A 21,382-nucleotide genomic window follows, 5' to 3' on the forward strand; every position below is an offset into this window, starting at 1 on the left:
CAACGTTTCTCTCATATGATAAAATTCCTGTCTTCTAAAGATCATTTGACTCCTAATTTGTTTGTCACGTAGAAACCAAACACATTAACCAAACAAGGAGTAAGCAGGAATCCTGCTGTGCATATGTTTTATTCTTTAAAAAACACTACCAAACCAACCACAGAAAGCCACTAAGAATCAAATTGACAATTCCTGTAGCACCATTGGCTCTCACTGGCAAATCTTCTAAATTACCAAAATGGTTTTGGAAACCAGACCAGAGACAACATTAACATGCAAAACTCTGCCAGATTCTCACACAAGTTTTTAACATCACCCTCCATATTTGGTACAGATGAAAGGGAAATTGGAGGCCCCGTGGAAAATATGAGTAGTGGGGTCACAGATTTTTCTTTGCTTCTCATATATCCCTCCACATTCTGGAGGGGAAGGAAATGGCCTACGTAATGTTATGCTAGCGCTAAATGACTATAGTTTTGATGTTAGTGCTAACCACCTAAGGCAGGTCAGGGTGTGGATTCTGGCTTTCTAGCTGGGGGAACCACGGAAGTCACTAGTGTTACAGCTTTTTCCATCTCCACAATCCAACACGACTCTAGCAGCAGCAGCACGAAGCACAGCCACTTCCAAAAACCTGAGGTTCTTCTCTTCTAGCCCAATGATGTGCTTAACAGGAAAGAGGAAATGAAATTAAATGAAAACAGATTTCTAAAAACATTGTAGTTACTGGCCAAATCAAAGTCCAAAAAAATGTTAACAGCCCATGATTATATCCTTGGTAAAGGATGATCCAAAACATAATCCATCAGGAAAAAGACAGTTTAGTCCAAGATATTCCTTGAGAGGGAATCCCAGTAGTACACGAAGTAGCTCCAACCTTCCTCACAGCGGGGGAAGAAACAGTCCCTCTCTTTCTCAATCTGGTACATGAGCCTACCATGCCACAGACGTATTACAAAGCCAACTCCCCAGCTTAGAAAGATGAGAAGGGCCTAGCAGAGTAGGCGGCGTGTAGCTCTACGTCCCAAATGCATCCTGCATCCATCTAAGGAAATTTAACATTTGGTTACCAAGCTTTGTACGAGCACGCTTCTAGACTGCCGAGGAACTCCCAAAAATGAACTGACGCTTTTGTCTAACATGCTTACTCTATTACAGCTACTACTATGTCATCACCCATATACGTAGGCTCTGACATCCATTTATTCACCTGGATCCTGCCGATTATTTCTGAGCAATAAGCGTTTTTCTTTGTTTATGCCTATTTCCCTAGGTATGCTCAGCTTTTCTGCCTCACATGTGCAATTCCATGATTCCTACTGTTCCTTGTATCCTTTCATCTGTTATTTAAAAATTGTTCTCCAAATTTATGTAGACCCAAAAGATTGACACACGTAGCCCCAAAGATTTACCGTCATAAAGTTAAGTGGTCTCAGTGTATTCACCAGACACTAATTTGGAGTGGGGCAGAGTGGAGGATGTTAAGTATTCAAAACTTAAAAAGTTTTTCATATTGACAAAACAGCAATACAAAGTGGTTCTTAATAAATTCATACAGGTTTGTGTCTGAGCTTTGAATGATTTAGGAATACTACCATTTATTGTGCAGTTTCTCTATTGGAATGAACTCTAAGAACAAAAATCCACTTGAATCAGCCACGCTGCCTTATTTAAACTTCTCACTAATATAGTTGAGAACTTCCTTGAGACATATTCAGGTCTTACATATTTAGAATTCCTTCCTTCCTTCACACTCTTGACAAGTTACCTGTGATCCTTTTATTGGACAAATATTTATAGTCACTCTCTTTTAAAGCATAACAACTTTTTGACCGAGTTATTGACCAAGTTTGAACTGTCCATTCTTTTTTTCATTTATTCAGTTAACATTTACTAAGTGCCTACTGTGAGCAAGTTACTGTGCTAAGAGCTCAGAATATAAACATAAATCGGAAATTTTACACTCAAGAGACCTAGAGATTATTAAGGAAAATAAGGGATGTGAATAATCGCAATGCAAGGTAAGAAGAGAAAAGTACCATGAGGGACTTACTATGCTAGAAGAGTTCAGAGAAATACTTTTAGGTAGAAAAAGTTCAGGGAAAGTTTCCTTAAAAGAAATATTTTTAAGGTTGAAGAATAAGCTCACAAACATATATATGAGGGGTATGTGCATGCGTATCTGTATATATATATATACATACACACACATGCAAATATATAACCACATGGCATTTTAAAAATTTGTCTAGGCTGGGCACGATGACTAACACCTGTAATCCTAGCAGTTTGGGAGGCTGAGGTGGGATGATCCCTTGAGGCCAGGAATTTGAGACCATGCTGGGCAACATAGCAAGACCCTGTCTTTACAAGATGTAGAAAAATTAGCCAGGTGTGGTGGTGCATGCCTACAGTCCCAGCTACTCAGGAGGCTAAGGCAGGAAGGTTGCTTGGGCCTACGAGTTTGAGGCTGTAGTGAGCTATGATCACACCATTGCACTTCAACCTGGGTGACAGAGCAAGACCTGGTCTCAAAAAAAAAAAAAAAAAAAATCTTTTTTTGTCTGTCTTCTTCCATTATACCACAGCAAGTTCCGTAAGGGCAAAGGATACTCTTTTGGCCACATTATTTTTTTTTTTTCTTTCTTCTTTTTTTAACCCCAACCTGCTTCAGAGGCAAATAAATTATTTTTTTTCTAATACCTAGGACAATGCCTGGAATATGTTCAATAAATGTTTATTGAATGCATAACTTTATTAATAATTAATTTGGGCATGGGGAGAATTCCAGGCAGAGGCCACAGACAGCAGTTGATTACAGACAGATTCTTTTGATTCCACTGTTTGACAAATATAGAATCTTTCAGTTATGAAAAATAAAGATGTTTCTTGTTCCATTTCAAGGTTTATTTTTATTTGAAACAAACTTCCTTGTCTTCTCCCCATGTCCTGCTCTATGAATTTGCTAGGCGTTCTTGCATATGCTGAGAAAGAACAGGGCTCTGGGTAGAAATTTCCTCTTCTCACCCCAGTTCCTTAGCAGCTTCCTAGCTGAGTGGGGGCTTCATTTATGGCTCCTCCAAAATGTGGGAATGTTTCACCATGGCTACACTGAGGATTAGCCAAACTCAGGCAAGTGTTTGGAGAGATTTAGATGAAGGTCCCCATGGACCCACAAGGTATTAATGCAATGGAATGTTTAGAAAATCATGCAGCTTGGCTCAATTCTTCAAACTTGTGAGGCTCTGTTTTAGAATTATTGCTATGTTCCCATTTCCAACAGATCATAGTCCATTACCATTCACAGCATGGGAAAGACTTAGGGGAAGGAGAAAGAGAAAACAAAGCCTGAAGCCTACATTACTTCAATATGGGGGCAGGGATGATTGGGAAAAAGATTGTGGCAAATAAGTAGATGAAAAGTGAGATCCAAAGACATTCAGGGTGGATAAAAGAAGAGAGACCCTTCCCCTACTTTATAGATGATGTAGGACTGAATCTTTCTCATTTCCTTTACTCTCAGCATTGTTTATATAAGTTAAATGATAGAGAAGGCCCGTTATTTTAAAGAATTTCTTAGTAAATTCATCTGATTATGTATGAGAGGTGATTAAAGTTAGGGCAAACCTTGCAATCTCAAACTCATTTTCATTAAAGATCCTCACTTTTTTAATTATGTGGAGTGCCTGGCAGTGGCATTTTCTTGACAACTCTTAACAAAGGCACATGGTAACAGTGCTTTACACTCCATGACATTTACAATTTAGTAAGCACATTCGCATTTATGAACTATTGGATATTGACACTCCAGGAGCATCATAAGCCCCATGTTTTAATCCCCTTTTCACAGATAAAGACACACACTCAAGTTAAATATGTTGGTTTCCATTAACTGCTAATTAGTGATAGAGCTATTTTGTAAATGTTATTTCATTTAAACCAGCTCTGTAAGAGAAGTGCTAATATCCCTTATTACAGATGATTTCTTCAAATCAGAGAAATTAGGTACTTTCCAAAATATCATAGAATTTGTAAAATGATGACTTTACTAGGTTAACATGGCCATTAGCACATCAATACCATTCTTTAATCACATTCACTTATTCATTCAACAACATATGTATTAAGCACCTACTATGTGTCAAGCACTACTCTAGGCACTTTAGATATACCAGCATCTTTTGCTGTTTACATGCTCAAAATGGAAATAAATGAATTACTTCACTATTCCATGTGTGTGTGTACACATATATCTACTGAGGCTCTATAGGAACAACCATAGTTGTTGAACATAGTTTGAAATGAATTTACCAGGACTTAATTTCACAAGTGGAAACAGCTTATATGTTTTGAGTACATCAAGCACTGCTCAAGTGGTTACAATAGCCACTGCCAAGATTTCCCTGCACTGTTTAGGCAGAATCCAATGACTACATCTTGAAAGAACCACACCCCCAGGGCCTTAATGGCTAAATGTAATTTCCTAACCCACAATCTTAGTCTCAGAGCCCACTGTCAGAGAAAGGATAAATCAGTGGTAAAGCTAAGAGTATTCATATTAAATTATGTCTATTTATGTTTTGTTGATGGTCCGAAGAATCTGATGAACCTGATCTAAACTTGAAAATAAAATGTTTATATTTTTTGTTTAAGAATAAGTTGGGTTACATAAAATGTTTTGTGCAATTCAGCCACCAACTGCCTCTTAGGGAATCTGGAGAGTGCTACGCTACCATTCAAATATTTTCTTTCTTTCTCTCTGCCCCTATTTTTTTAATGTTAATTGATTTGCTCCATGAAATGCCCTGTAAAGTGGCCAGATGTTGTAAGAGAATCTTGATAGTATGGGAATTCAGCAGGAGACTCCAGCAGCATAAAGTGATCCTCAAGTTTCCCCGGCTCTCAATTTAGCGAAAACAAAGGCTCCCACTTTAAGCGGGATTATGAAGAATCTCCTGGATTTCACTGGTAATATCTAAAGAAAAGCAAAATGCTCACTACTCCTACCACTAAACATACAAAACAGGATTTTGTTGACACAGAAGAAATCACTGTGGACTAGTAGCTGGGAGACGTAGGTTAGTTCTTAACTCTCCTATTGTCTAGCTGTGTGACTGTGGAGAAATCATACGCTCTCCAGGTCTCACATTCCCATTTATTAAAATGGGTGTTGCATATGGTACGTTTCCATCAGGGATGAACAAAGTGCCGTGGGAATTTAGGGGAACGAGTAACTCTCCCGGGGGAAGTCCCAGAAGAATTCACAGAGGAGGTGATATTTGGTCTAGTCTGCGAAGGAAAAGTAGAGTTTTGCCTGCTGAAAAAGACAGGGACAGAAATGAGGGGATAGGATGGGATAAGGGTTGCTGTGTAGTTACAGCAGGCATTGCAGTCACAATCAACAGCCGTTTGCAGAGACTATTATGGAAGGGGGTGTGTGATGGTGTATTCAGGGATTAGGGAAAAGCAGTGAATAACGGCACAAAGAGTGCAGAGACAATGCTGTTAAATGAGTTCTGTTCGGGTTAGGTAGGGCCTTCTGTGGCTCATTCAGTTTTGATTTTATCCAGAGGATAACAGGGGGCTAATAGGAATTTTTGTTTGTTCTTATTTTGCAGTAGGACAAGATTGTCAACATAGGATGAATTGGATGGGAACGTAAATGATGATTAGTGGACCAGTTAGGAAGCTGGTACTATATATCAGGAGAGACGTGAGGGTATGAATTTAAAACCTGGCAGGTTTTGAAGACATTTCTTAGAATTAACAAGACTTTGTGACTGAGGGGAAGACGAGACTGAGAAATCAAGAGGGCTATGAAGTTTCTAATTGGAGAGGCTGATGCATCATGCACCACACGACATTTGGGTCAACAATGGACCACCTATACAATGGTTGTCCCATGAGATTATAATGGAGCTAAACATTTTCTATCCCCTAGTGACATAACCGTTGGAATGTCATAGCACAATGCATTACCTTTTCTGTGTTTAGATGTACCTGTACTTACTATCATGTTACAATTGCCCACAGTATTCAGTACATGAATGTGCAGGTGTGTAGCCTAGGAGCAATAGATATAACAAGGAAATCTCCTAATGATGTATTTCTCAGAACATGTCCCCACTGTTAAGGGACACATGTATAGTGATCCTGTATAGACAGATTCTCGAAGTTGAGCATGCATCAGAATCATTGGTGGGCTTGCTTAAAATACACTATGCTGGGCCCCATCCCCCAAAGTTTAAATTTATTAATAGTAGGTCTGGGTGGGTCCTCAGAGCCTGCATTTCAGCAAGTTCTCAGGAGATGCTGCTGCTGCTCTGGGGCCCACACTTCGAGAATCACTGATAATAGATTTAAGGGGGTGGAGAGTTAGTTTAAAAGGGAAGCAAGCTGATGGGTTCATTTCTAAGCACGTATTGTTTGAGAAACCTATGGGACACGTTGTGTATTTCTTTATTATCCATCACCCCATTGGATGTAAAATCCAAGAAAGCAATGGTGTGTTTGGTTCACATCTGTATCCCCAGTGCCTAACACAATGCCTGGAACATATCTGCTGCTCAATAAAGATCTGCTAAATGAATGAAAGAATGTTGAATTGATCCAGGTAGAGAGGACCAGGAGGCGACTGGAAATACGGATCTATGAACTGTGGAGAGACGTCACAGTCACATCTGTTCACATGGATTGGGATATACAGACTGAGGAAGGATAGTTGTAAAGAAGGCAGATAAAATCATTATAGAGCTGATATTTTTCAAATCCTTAAGAAGTCCAGTAGAATTAGGAATAAGAAATTCCACTGGGCTCATAAACTTTATAGGTGAGTGCCAACAGAGATTGGAAGACGCAATTCATGTTTAGATTCTCTCACAGTTTGAGCAATAAGTATATGACCTGCAAAGCTGAAAACCACATCTTTTATTATAAAAGCGTGGAAACAGACATTGAGGGAGCATCCATGTGGTATGTTAAAGGAAGAATTTCTGCATTTGGAGGGAAGCTGGACTGGGTGCTCTCTCAGTTCCCTTGCAACTCTAATGCACGATATATTAAGATTCGTAACTAAAGTGAGGAGTGGGGAGCAATGGGTTTGTGTGAACTTGAAACGAGAGATGTAGCAGTTGCGTGGGGCAGTAGAGCCAACCAAAATTTATTTTAAAGTGAGACATACAAGCATAACAAAAATACAAGAAAGAACTAAGATACTATAGGGAGAAGAAAGATAGGAGTCAGGACACTGGTGAAGTACAGGCTGTGACCCCAAACTGCTGCAGAGAGCAGATGGAGCATTTTAGCTCCTCGCCAAGACCACGCCACACACAGCAAAACAAATCTACAGACTAGGCAACTGCTCTTCTATCGTCTCTTCCTCCTCATTAATCAGAAGTGAACAGATTCTTAGGAGAAAATAAAGCTCTTGCTTATCAGAATATCCTAGAACATCCTTGTGCTGAAAGGCCACAATTCTAGCATCAGAAGCATCAAGAAAACACACATATATTTTAACCCTGGCGCTTGTTCTCACAATGGATTATTTTTAGAAAGAAAGCATATAAATCAGGCAACATTCTGCAGAGGAGAGAATTCTTTTTATCAGTAAAGGAAATTTGTGGCCTGATAGTGACAGAACGTTAGAATATGCTTTTACCTCTGCTACTGGTTTACAAATGCTTCAGAAATACACAAAGGATTTTTTAAAAAAATAGGAGTACAGTGCCTCGGGGAGTACCGCTAGTTTAAATAACACATGAAAAGTATTTATGAGCCCGTTTTTATGAGGTGGTCAAAGAAAAGACCATCCAGCATGTAACATAAGACTGGCTGAAGAAGAAAGCGTTTCCAAACCACATTGGAGAGTTAAGCATGAATGGAATTTTATTTCAGTCTCTATTGCTTATTTAAATTAATGGTGTTTTCAGATGGGACCTAAATGATAATGCAGATCAAGGTGAGGCTTGCCAGGAAGAAAATATACTAGTCTATTATTCAGAGAATGTTACTAGGTAATGCTGAAATAATCTGAAATATATGGGTTTAGCAAAAGGGGATTTATGGAAGGGGTATGCGGTTGTAATATGCCCAAGTCCATTTTGAATTCCGTGGGTTGAACATTTCACTAGAGCCAGGGCTCTGGAACTACTCCACATTCAGCAAATGTGGCTAGGTTGTCTTCAGCCAAGGCAGCCAGAGCATTGTACACACAGAACCACAACATGTTGTCATAGCACCAGGGCTGTTCAGCTGTAAAGTGGGCTGTTGTTCGTTTATTCAGTTGTTTCAACTGACCTTTCCACAGAGCGTGTGCCTTCAGCTTTATTCCTGCTAAGTGGCAATGGGTCTGAGCTAATCTACTCACCATCTCCTTGCCGGGCCTCTTTGCGACAAAGAGCATGCCCTGGTGTGTGACAGCTGGCAAAGGTTATGGGTTGTGGATGCAGCCATGGAACAGAACAAAGATAACTGGCCCCTCGAGGCATTACGCTGAGATCCTTGGCCTCATTAATTCTCTATCTTATAACGAGCATCTGCCCCATGAGTTGTATCAGTAACAAATTGTAACAGTAAAGTGTTCCCTCAGGCCACCAGTTGATTGAGCTCCATAGCTGTGTCAAGAGTATTGATGTGTTCAGCCCTTAAATGAATGCTAAATGCTCCTGGTCATTCACTCATTTATTTCACAGACATTGATTAAGCACCGACTATGTTCTAGGCTATCACCAAACTGATATGACTTTCCACCAAACTTCTTTTGGATACTAAAAACATAACACAGTGTACTAAATCTGAAATTAGCATTTCTGGATAAGAAAAAAGAAAGCCCCGTTTTTTGTTTAAAATTTAAAATAGAATTAACACAGCATTCCCACTCAAAAAGCCCACATTCCCAGTTCAGAAGCATCAAGCCCAGTTTCCTATTTTATAAACCTCACATTTAATAGAAATATCACTGGATTAAACTTAGGAAAAGAAATGCAGTATCAAACAGTTTGTCATTTGTATATGCACACAGTAGCTTCAAATTATTATGAAGGTGAGGAAAAGGAAATTCGGCAATAGGAAATTCAGTTTTCAATAAATTCAGTAAAACCATTAAATTGTTTTTCACTCCCTTTTATAGCATCAAACCAGTTTTATTATTAAGTTTCCCTTTAAACATTCACTTTCTTTTTTCCTTGGTCATCTATCTTCCTTATCCCCAAGCTTTTGGTTTGTGGTAGATTGGACAGTGCTGGAAATGACTGACGCATACCAGGCAACCCGACTTCTGCCCATTTAAAAGGGACCGTCAGCCAGTGCCCAGCACAGCTTACGCACGAAGAACCCCATCTCCTCGGTGCCCAGTCTCTACTGCCCCTTTCTTTCCTTCCAGCCTCCTTGCCAGGTGGAATAGTAGTTTACCAGCAGGCGGCAACTCCATCCTGTGACTGCCTCTATGCAAGACCACTGGTTAGAGAACAAACTTGTCTACTCTTCAGCACTTGTCAAGTCCAACCCACGGTCAATGGTCCCTTCTTCATCTGGTGGTGGGGATGACTCTCCAGAAGGCAGAGGAGACAGTTTAATTAGTTTTTATTAAAAGCTAATCTGTAATTGCTCACTCTTCACTATAGTAAAGTGATTTTGAAAACATATCCTGCCATACCAAATACAGATCAAATAAAAACAGGATGCTGCCAGTATTTCATTCGTTGAAGTCTTTATTGTACATGGTGGAGGCTGGAGTTTCAGGCTTTTGAACAACGACTCAAAAATCACTCCAAACTTTACCAGTACAATGCCATGTGGTGGAAAGGGTTTTTAATCATATTATGGATTTCTAGCCATATTTGAAAAGCAAGAACCTGTGATTCTTCTTTTGTTCCATTACTCTGACTGATTGTTCCAGTAGCTTAAAAGTCATGAACATTTAATCCTACCAGTGTTTTCCCAAGAGGCTACTTCAGTGCATTCTCATAGGTGATAGAACATTATTCATGAAGCAAAGCTTCCAGCAGCATCAATTGGTGATCACTGTAACTATAAAGAACACGGTGTTGGTCTTGGCTCCCTTGACAACTAAGTCTGAAATAATACTTTTTGATATAGTTTTTTTTTTAAGGATATCCCATAACCAAGAGGAGAATTCCAATTCATACTCTTAGCCGTTGAAATGCCATGGTTCAGATACTGCACTATAGAATGCCTATTCTACGCCAGGACTGTGCTAGGTACTGGGATATTTGGGTTTCCCAGATGGCTTGGTTGCTATGGGATCCAGGGACCTCTAAAAATAAGACAAGCCCTGACATGACCAGCAGGGATCAATCAAGATTCTTCTCTGCCTTGGGCATCACGTCTTGCAGTTTTATGAAATGCCGCAATTGCCTGTGGACTTTCCCTGGTTTATTCATTTACTTGTGATACTTATTGAGTACCAACTTTGGACCAGGCACTGTTCTAGTCCCAGGGCCATGCCTCTTGCAGAACCCGTACTCCACATCCTTAATTTTATAAGCATTTTTTGGAGATAATTTTCCACAGATTGACCATGTTCTATGTGAAAGATATTGTCTTAAGAAGGACAATTGGCATCAAGCTCTTCATTTAATCACATAGTCATTTCATCCCAGATTTATATGGTTTTTTAGGTAAAGCTTCAAGTCAATTGCTTAACAAGAATACTTGAAGAAAAAAAAAGATTTTATTTTACACTTCCTACGTATGTCCAATTTGTTTTTAAGAGGCAGGATTCCAATCTCACAGTCAGAAAATGTGGTGTTTAGGGTGGCAGTTATAATACTGTGACTATATTCCTCAAACCATAAATTGACATGTGGTCTGACAAGCATAAAGTGTACTTCTGGAGACAGTGGGATAGAATATTTGAAATCAGAACTGGAAAATTTGGGACATATGAAGGCTATAAATAGTGGGCAGAGACTGGGCTGGTTCCAGCAGAGACTTGATTCCTACTAAGAACCACATAATTAACCAGCCCCCATTTGTTACACATATAAATACCAGTACATAAGAGAGGCAGTTTAAACCAGCAGCGTAAACAAATCAGGCCTGTGCCAGAGGGCTGCCTGGCACACACATCCTCGTTCCCAGAGCCCTGCAAAGCCCTGTGCAGGACGAGGCTGCCCCTGAGGACCTGACAGCACAGCTGGGAAACACAGTAGACTGACATTGAGGGCTGAGCACACCACACAGCGTGCTCGCTGACACGAACCAGTCCCTCTGCACTGCTGCTTCCTCCTACAGGAGGAAGGTAGGATGATTTTATTAATACACAGCAGGTTCTAAGATGGCCATGCTTCTTCCCATGGGAGAATCCACTTTCTGCTCAGACACATCAGGAAGTTCCTCGTCCTACGTAGGCTGATAAAGCAATACTGTGATGAGAGGAAGACGGAGGAGAGCTAGAGCCGGGAGTTAGAGCAAGCAGCAGGCTTTTCACAGAGTATCTTTGAGGGAAGTCATGCTTCTTGGTTACTTTGACATCATTATTAGGAACAAGGTATAACATCTCTCTGCAAAATATAGTAAGAGCCCTGATACCAGACTTTGACTGCTCCAACACAGAATGGCAATGAACAAGAAGTGTGTGGGGCACAAATTTATCAGAATAATGATAAGAAGCAATCCATTTGATGGGCCTTACTCATAGCTGATGCATAACAGACACTCTGCTAAGAGCCTTGAATATATCTTTTTTAATCTCAACAACCCCTATTGTCATCTCATCTTTTACAGTAAGGACATTGAGGCTGAGAGACATTGACAGACACCTGCCCAAGTTCACACTGCTTCCAGTTAATTATACAGTCCGAAATTGAATCTAAGTCTTCCAACTCCATGACTCTAAACATAACACCCATGGCAAGAAGAAATACTTTAGAAATGAACTCATTCATCTCCAAAGAAGGGCCACAACAGAGACTCTTCTCTCAGCCTTATGGTTCCTCACAGCATAAGCATCAGAATCACTAAGGAATATTTTGGAAATACAGATGCTTGGGCCCCATCCTGGAATTTCTGATTCAGAGGCCTTAGCTTAGGCCTGCGTGTCTGTGTTCTGAAGAAATTCCCCAAGCCACACTGGGTGATTTTCATACAAACCTCCTGTTAAGAACTTCTTGACAAATTCAGCTGTATGTGGCTGAGTTTCCACTTATTTCTTAGTGAGAAGGCATTAGAAATCAACACCTCATGTTACTACTTAGCATTTGTCGTTTGTAGAAATGCACTTCTGATAAACATGCAGTAGTGGCCAAATAGCCTTAGTTCCTTGGTGGTAGCTCAGGCATTCTCTAAAACATTTTAAGATTTTTCATAAAATTCTAAGTTGACCCCAAGAGATTTTGTATTAGGCTGATGTCTACCCTGAATGGCACATTCTTGACTATTGTAATAAGTTAAATTCAGAAGAGCCAAAACCAGGTTGAGAGCACTCCTCATAGAATGCTCTCAAGATAGCCAAGCTATGACAAACTGGAAGGGAGAGGCAGGAGCAAGTGGTTTAGGTGTAGCTATGCAAACACTATGCAAACATGGCTCAGGTGGCTTTTGGCAAATGAGTACGTAAATTTAAACATCTGGCAGACATCCCTGGACTGAGTGCAGATATTCCAAGAATACTAATCTCTACAAATTACTCAAAATAGGAAGGCAGAAGGGGGATCAAGAAAATGAATTAGTCCATTTCCAAAATCTTCATCTGAAATTTTTTGATGTTGCTATCATAGAGATGGGTAGGAAAAAAAAAATTGGACCGAAATATCCACATCCACATTTCTGTGTAACTCAAGTTTCAGAGATTATACACTGTTTCAAGTCTTAAACATGTCATTGAAGAATGGAGCTAAACACGTTGCCCTGGACTCTTGGCGTGATGCTGGAAAGAGCACGATGCCAAGGGCAGTTGACATTCTCGACCCTCCTCTGCTGTTTGGTGACTTAGGTAAAAGTTTTCACGTCAATGCCTCAATTTCTCAATCTGAGAATTTGGGCAGAGAGAAAGAAGGGGGGATGTTGGTAGATGAGAGACACCACATTTGTACTATACTTACGCTCTAATTGCAAACTACCCACAGTTATGTATATTCTGTTTTAAGTACTTTATAAGAGTCAGATGTGGAATTCCCTGTGGTGGTGGTTGTTTTAACTCTCTAGAAACTTGAAGGCAAGCAAGAACTAAAAAGAAACTAAAGAAATAGGCCTTAAGAATTAAATGTTTCGAATATTTTCCTTCCTAATTTGTTTGGTAGAGAAGGAGAATACAGACTATCGTCAATGGAGTGCTTTGGAGTGAGTCATAATCGCGTGCATGTACAAAACCATCGGCGAAGTCTACATGTGCAATTAAATGCCTGATTATGTTTAAAAAGCCCCTGAATTCTTTGCTCCCTGACTACACCCTCAGGAAAACACACAGTAGCCTTCCCTCTTAAGTATTGGTTCTTTAAAGTGTTTAAATGCCATGAAAGTGAACTGTGTGCCCAATTAGGGGTGCAATTGCCAAGTCGAAGCATGAAACTCAGCTTCTCCCCTGCCGCACTGGCTAACTCTCCTGATGCTAGTTACCGGCACCAAACGGCACATTAATCGGCTTCCTCTGTCAACCCGGGGGGGGAGGTGCTGAGCGAGAGGCGTTGGATGCTTTATTTGCCAGCCTTAGAGATGGCATGAGGGAGAAAAAGTCAAACCAATGGTTTTATGGTGATTCCTTGAAGGGCTTTTATTTATTCTTCAACTAAGTGATTGAAAACTATCTTCAGATATTGCCCTGCTGCTGTGGAGAGAGGTAGGTAGGATGGGAAGTGAGGAAAGATAGGGACTCTTCCTTTAATTTGACCTCTCAATACAAATCCTGGTCAGGCCCTTTTCAGCCCATTGAAGAGAGACTGTGGATTACCAAGGTGGACCCACTACCAGGGACCCACAGCACATGTTCCGAAAAGGTCATGCAGTAAGAATTCAGGATGCTCTCTACTTGGAAGCCATAGGTAAATGTCTTTCATCAAGAGGTTTCACACGGGTTATCCATTTCCTTAAGTAACTGGGATATAAACTCCAGAGAAGAGGTGAATAAAAAAAGAAAATCAAAAGAACAGTCCAAAACGAAGCAAGTAAAGGAAGCCAAGAATCCCAATGCTGGATCAGAGTAAGAGGACAGGGTTTGGTCATGACAAACAAGATGAGAACACAGGTATTGGCACCTTTGACTTAAACTTTTAGGGAACAGCTACTACAGCAGGTGTTCATTATGGTTGTCGGTGTTGACGATACAACAGTAAACCAGCTGATAAAAGTCACGGCCAGAAGGAGACCTGCTGAGAGGCTTGGGATGAGGAACATACCCTGTGGACTCAGGGCATCTTTTAGCTCTCCTTGCAGATTCCACAGTCCGAGCTGATGAGCGAGTGGTCTGTGAGCTGGAGGGAAATATGTGCTGTTGGCACAGGGCTCCAGCCGGCAAGTCAGGACTCTGACTTATCGGTATATGTTTACTTCTGTCTTGTTTGTCCAGGATGCTGCATTTCTACATTCCAAGCATGTTTAAAAAATAAATCAAGCAAACAAACAAACAAACAAAAGCCTGTCTTAACATGCCTTGTCTCCTTCCTAGCTGGCTTCGGAGCAAAACTTCCAGCTGCTGATGTTCGTGCCTCACCACGAAACAGGGCTCGACCTCTCACTGGCAAAGTTGTCCTCTGCCAGTGGTGAGCACACAGCTCTCCGGGCCTGTCCCACACACTCTGTCCTTGCTCCTGCCAGAACAGCTCTGTGTGACTCTCATGACCGAGTCATGAGCAAAACAGTTGAAGTGGTGCAACACCAGCCCCAGTCTCAGAGAGAAATGCAGTGCTTATGCCTCAACGTAAAAGACAAGATACATTTATGAAGTAAATCAAAATAATTATTTGAAATTTATTCTTATCAAAACTATGCAACCTTGGTATATAGTACTAATAATGTGGCAGGGATCAAAGACACTGTCTTCCTTCTGATACTTGGGAATGACAAACAAGAAATATGGACATCTATTGGCACAGAGAAGGAAAGCACAGGCTGGATGGCGGCTGGGTTTTATGGCAATCAGTGAGGTGCTGGGATAAACGCTTTCATTTTGAAGGGATCCATTTGTCACAGTTATTGATCATTAGTGGATCTAACATAATTATAGGCTATATTGAGTCATGATAGTTATGCGGCTTCCACTGAACTGGAGGAAACAGAGCTGGGAAAATCCCACAGAGCTGAAGCTTCATTAATGTAATGGGAAATCTATCCTACAATGGACACAAGGCAGAATGCTACAGGGGAAGTATTTCATGCCTGGAAGTCAATCTTCTAGCTCTAATTCGTCTTAAAACTTTACCCTACTTTAACTATCCAATGGGTTTAAAAAGACTGAGAAAATATTTGGGGTACCCTGATACACTATGACACAGAAGCTTCTGGGCTTACTTTTGGGTGCAAACAGAAAGCCAACAGCACTGACACTGCCTGAACGTGTCAAGGGCTCCATGCCAGGCATGGTCCTTCAGGCCGCCATCCTGTTGTTGTCATTCTTAAAGTGATTTGTATCATGCATTACTCCTTCTTGTCATAAGCGCCGTGAAGAGGGGAATGACCTTCCTCAGTCTTCTATCCACATTGTTGTAAGTGCTGCATGGTAATGTTTGATGAATGAGAAAAAAAACACGATGACGCTTCCAATCTAATTTCAAAACTCTTTAGGCTACATCTGATACCAAAGCTCCATGTAATGATGCAATGAAATTGCAGCAAGAGTTTAATATGCATCTGGGTTATTGTTTGTCTACCTAACTCAGACAACTAGGATCCGGGGTCCATAAAACCACAGCCACAGTGAAAGGAGAGAGAAATGCTCAAAACACACCTCCCACTCTGTGTATATGGATGAAGAGGAGCTCACAATGCTTGATGAGAACATCATTAGCAGGAGAAGTATCCTAGCAGCCACTGTTTATTATTTAAATGGGTACCAGACAATAGTTAAAACGCTTTATGTTTGTTAACTCATTGAGTCCTCACAACAGTCATGGGAGGTAACTACTATTATTTTTCCATTTTTAGATAAAGAAACCAAGGTAGAGAAAAGTTAAGTAATTCCTAAGGTCTCACACGAAGTGGTAGGTACACCAGGAATTTGAACCAGGCCCATGCATTCAATAGCTGTCCCCTACACATCACAGCAAACAGGGACAGTATGGACACTGTGCTGTTCCCTGCACATAAGGGTACCAGTCTAGCCAGACCTCAGCAGGGAGAGCTGTACCCACCACGCTAACTGGGCTGCTTCCTTTAGGAGACCAAATGCTTTTAGAAACTGTGCTTTTACTATGAGAGGTATGGAAAGGAGAATACGGACATGAGAGAGTAATATCTGTTTTTGTAATAAGAACCCATTCTTACATGTTTGCAAAGGCAGTTTCAAGCACACTAAAATGTGTGTGGACAAAATGACCCAGGAGGATGGAGCTGAAGAGCACAGGAAAAGATGTGTGCAGAGGTCGTGGTGTGCAGGGAAGCAGATACGGCCAAGGCTACAGAATAGAACAAGGGGAAGCAGCTTGCTCCTGGATCAGCTCCTTCAGGGAAACATTTACAAGCAATTTGATAAAAATGTTTTTAGAATTTACCATCGCTTTAGGCATCAACTGTCCACAGCTTGGGCAATGGGACCATTTCATGTTGAGCAGTTAATATTGAAATTGCTGCCCAAACTAGTTAAATATAATGAGAGCTCCTCCTGACTCAAATCATGAGAGGGGGGAAAAAAAACAAGCCCACATTAATGAAGCCCAGAATGGCTGAGACTATTCATTAGCATTGCTCTTGCATAAATTGCCCAATTCTTTAAAAGACCAGAGGCTACCATATTCTGAGGCATGAAGCTAATCGATTTCAGAAGAGGAGATTTTGGAAACCCTTCTTGAGTTTGTTACATCCTAGACCATGGCAAACCCCTGCTGTTTCGCTAACTATGCGAGAGGTGCGCATTCTACCCACAGGTTGGTCAGTGCACCAGTGCAGGTGTACAGTCTCAGTGCTTTGCCGGCATCTCAAGCGTGCAGAAGAAAGGCATTGGGCTGACGATTTCAGATCAACTCCTCAACAAGCTTTCTTTCACCCAAATGGCCCTAGAACATGCCTTCCCAACAGGGGTGATAAAGGTGGCAAAAATTGGTCCTTGGATGATAAAAAAAAAAATTATTTTATGTATAAAGCATAGATATACACCCAGTACATAAACAGATATAGTGTATCTGTAAGATTAAAATTCCATGGTGGGTGGAACCATTAGAGAAAAAAAAATGTGTAAAAAACCTCCTTAGCAGGAGCCAAAATTAAAAGAAAAAAAAAAAAGTGTTGAGGAGCCTACAATAGAGCCTATGAAACAAAAAGATGATCATTCTGGGCATCAGGGATTATTGGGAAAAAATATTTCACAATCCCCAAAGACATATTTGAGAAGAAAGATCTTTTTTTCTATTGTTTTCCCATTCACGATCAATAGGGAAGTTCAACTGGCCTCCTGGGTTTTTGATCTCATTTCATTATTTGCTTTAAATGTTGCAGTTCCAAGAACAGCAAAGATAGAGTGGGAAAAGCTCAGGATTTTGAGTAGGACAAACTGTGTTTAAATCTTGGGTTCTGATGCTAGTCTGGATCCTTGAATGAGATTCTTAATCTCTATGATATGTGTTTAAGAACTCTTACCTTGTTGGCCATGGTTAAGATTTTTTCAGAAATATGTAGTGAAATGCCTGCTATGAAATTGGTGATCGATAAAAGTCAATTATCATTACTCCACTTCACCCAGTTTCAAAGTAAAATAATCAATATAACACCTTTAGGAAGGGTGGTCACTGGGTAAAAAAATCAAACTGTGTGTTCTTTCTGATGTTATGAAGCATCATACATTATTATATAAAATAGAAATACTAGCTATAGCATCTTAAGGTACACTAAGCAAAGGAAAAAATAGTTCTAATATAATTAGTCATACACTATTTACTTTGTCTCTCTTGAAGGATCAAATTTTATAATATATGCTAAACTCACACTACAAATGTAGGGAGTTATTAAAGATTTAAGTTGGATTTCTTACTTGCTGATAGCAAACTGTTCTGGCTCATTAAGAGCTATGCTGATACAAAGAACTCTTAAAACTCAACAATAAGAAAACAACCCAATTTAAAAATGGGCCAAAGATGTTTTTCTCACATAAATTAACATTTTTATTTTGTTAATGGTATCTTTTTCACTGCCATGACATTTGAATAAGCACTAAACTCTTTAAAGACTGACCTTAGTAGAGCAACATTACAGGAGACAATTTAAAATTTTTTTCTTTTTTAAATAAAAAAGTTTTAAGTAAAAGAAAACCTCTACATATTACATTCCTTAACAAATATCTAGGAAAAAAATTAACTCAAGTTTAAATATTTTTTATTTTATTGAAGCATAAAATATTGAATTCTACATTTTTAAACACTATTATTTTAAAAATCATGCCAGTCTCTTCATACTGCCAGTAAGTTCCAGTACTTCCATATCTAGTATATATTTCTAAAAAATCTTGACCTCTCCAGCACTTTTGAATGAGACAGTAATAATAAAACTTCCTGGGCTTTCCTTGAGGTCTTCCCATTTTTCTTTCCATTTGTTTTTTCAATTGATGCACTTTATATCTCTCCAACAGTCCCTTAAGCTCCTTCAAGACATTCTGATTTGCTTTTTCTAGAATATCAATCAATTCGGTTACAATTCTTCAGTCGTTTCTCGTGATATTCATTATTGCAGTTCCAGTCCTCCCTGCTCTTCCAGTCTGCCCTACTCGGTGAACATATTCTTCAATGTTTCACAGAAAGTCATCGTTATGTATGTGAGTAATATTGTGAATATCCAGACCCGGAGATGCTAAGTCCGTAGCAATTAGTATTCTCACTTTTCCTGTTTAAAAATCCTCTAATGCTTTCTCTTGATATCTCTGTTCTCTACTGTCATGCAACGATTCCACTGATACACGTCGGAGAATCAGGTCACTTGATAAATGATCTGCAGTGGCCTTTCGGCAAACAAAGACAATGACTTTGTTGTTGGGTGACAAATGCTCTAGAAAAGTTTGGATATGACTTTGTTTTTCTTCCTCTGTTGTCACAATCACACTTTGCTCTACTGTGCTCACAGCTACAAGATCCAATGTTCCAACATAGACAATCAACGGTGCTTTCAAATAAGATTGCGCGAGTTGCCTAACAGCATATGGCCAAGTTGCGCTTGTCATAATAGTCTGCCTATCTGCGCACATCTAACAAAATCTTCATAATCTGGGGTTCAGATCCCATGTCTAGCATCTATCTGCTTCATCTAAAACCCAGTAGGTTATGCTTTTCAAGTTGACAAAGTTATTCATTTGCAGATCATTCAACCTCCCAGATGTTGCAATGATTACATCTACACCTTTTCTAAGATCTTCTATTTGTCAGTCTCTATCTCCATTGCCAAATATATAAACACTCCTAAGCCCTTTATATGAATATTTAGAATATTCAGATTCCACTTGAATAGCTAATTCACAAGTGGGCTTAAGAACTAGTATACCGGGTCTGTCCCTTTTTCCTTTAACTTTTGGTTGACCACCTAGATGAATAAATCCAGGCGTTAAACAGGACAATGTCTTTCCTATTCCTGTTTGAGCTACTTCTGTAAGGTCTATTCCTTATAGAATAGGCCACGATTGTGACTGAATAGGTGTTGGCTTTTGAAAACCTTCCTTTTTAATGTTTTCTAAAATTTCAGGGTAACACTGAAAGGTATCAGCAAATGTGCAGGTAGGATCAGGGATTGGATGTTTTTCACCATCTTTCAAGACATCACACATTATATTAAAATTTTCCTTTTTCCAGTTGTCTACTTGCACTTGTGTCACTGAGCTTGTTGTTATTGACTCTTTATAAAAGTTTTTCTTAATCAGAGGTAAGTCAACTTTGCGTTCTGAATAATAATTTTTTTTTTTCTTGTTTCTTAAAATTATCTATCACTGCTTTTGCTTTTGTTTGCATTGCCTTGGTGCTGAATATTTTCATTAATGATTCTGGATGTCCTTTTATTATCTGTATACTGGTACTTGTTGTACTTGAATATCTTTTATTTTTGACCCACCATGACCCATCACCAGCCTGATGAAGTGGTTCTTTAACACCAAACAAAGGGGCGGTTCCTGGAGACCAAGGGCTCCAGTCCCCAGGAGGCCAGAAGGGCCTGTCCTGCCACCACCTCTGCGGCCCTTATATACCCTGGGGACCTGTGTGTTTGGCTTCCTTCACTCGCCTCCTCACTGGAGCGCATGATGCTGGAGCTTTACCAGGAAACAACAACCCAACTGGAGGCTCCCGTTCCTGTTTCTTGCCTAGACATGGTTCTAGGGACTGTTATGCAGTCCCTCTTTGTATTTACCTACATCAGTTCTGACAATGACTGCTGATGTCTCATTAGATTAGGATGACAAAACCATCAACTAAAATGATTTTGCACTATGTTATTATCAGGAGATAATGGCATAGTGAATGTTCTGAGTAGCACTGTTGACATAGGGAACTCTTATATGCTTAATAAGCAGAATTCTATTAGAAGAGACAGCTGGGAAAAGTAGTGACTTTCATTTGCAAAAGCTTTTGTGTCAAGTGTTTGGCAGAGTACATGATTATAATATTAAGAACTGATGTGTCCGACATCATTCCAGTCTGCTCTCCGACACCCTTGCGTGTGGTCATAGGACTACTGTAAAGACCTTAAAAGTCATACCACTAATGAATATAAATAGATGACAAATAAGTATATGAAAAGATATACCACCTCACATATCAGGGGGAAATGCAAATTAAAACAACGAGATACCACTACGTATCTATTAGAATGGCCAAAATCTGGAATACTGACAACACCAAATGTGGGTGAAGATGTGGAGTAATAGGAACTCTTATTCATTGTCCTTTGGAATGTAAAATGGTACAGCCACTTTGGAAGGCAGTTTGGCAGTTTCTTAGAAAAGCAAACACCCTTACCATAAGACCCAGGAGTTGCACTACTTGATATTTACCCAAAGGAGCTAAAAACTAGTGTCTACACAAAAACCTGCACATGGATGTTGATGGCAGCTTTAGTCATGATTCTCCAAACTTGGAAGCAACTAAGATGTCCTTCAGTAAGTGAATGGATAAACAAACTGTGGTACATGTAGACAACAGAGTATTATTCCAAATGCAGAAGAAATGAGCTGTCATACCATGAAAAGACATGGAGAAGTCTTAAATACATACTACTAAGTGATATTACAAATAAGTCAGTCTGAAGA

General features: G+C 39.9%; 1 pseudogene; it reads right to left on the reverse strand.

Annotated features, from left to right (window-relative positions):
• Positions 1-528: 528 nt before the first annotated feature.
• Positions 529-20,412, reverse strand: LOC138381401 (probable ATP-dependent RNA helicase DDX43 pseudogene; annotated as a pseudogene).
• Positions 20,413-21,382: the final 970 nt, after the last annotated feature.

Source organism: Eulemur rufifrons, chromosome 3, assembly GCF_041146395.1.
Source record: "Eulemur rufifrons isolate Redbay chromosome 3, OSU_ERuf_1, whole genome shotgun sequence".
Lineage (NCBI taxonomy): Eukaryota > Metazoa > Chordata > Mammalia > Primates > Lemuridae > Eulemur > Eulemur rufifrons.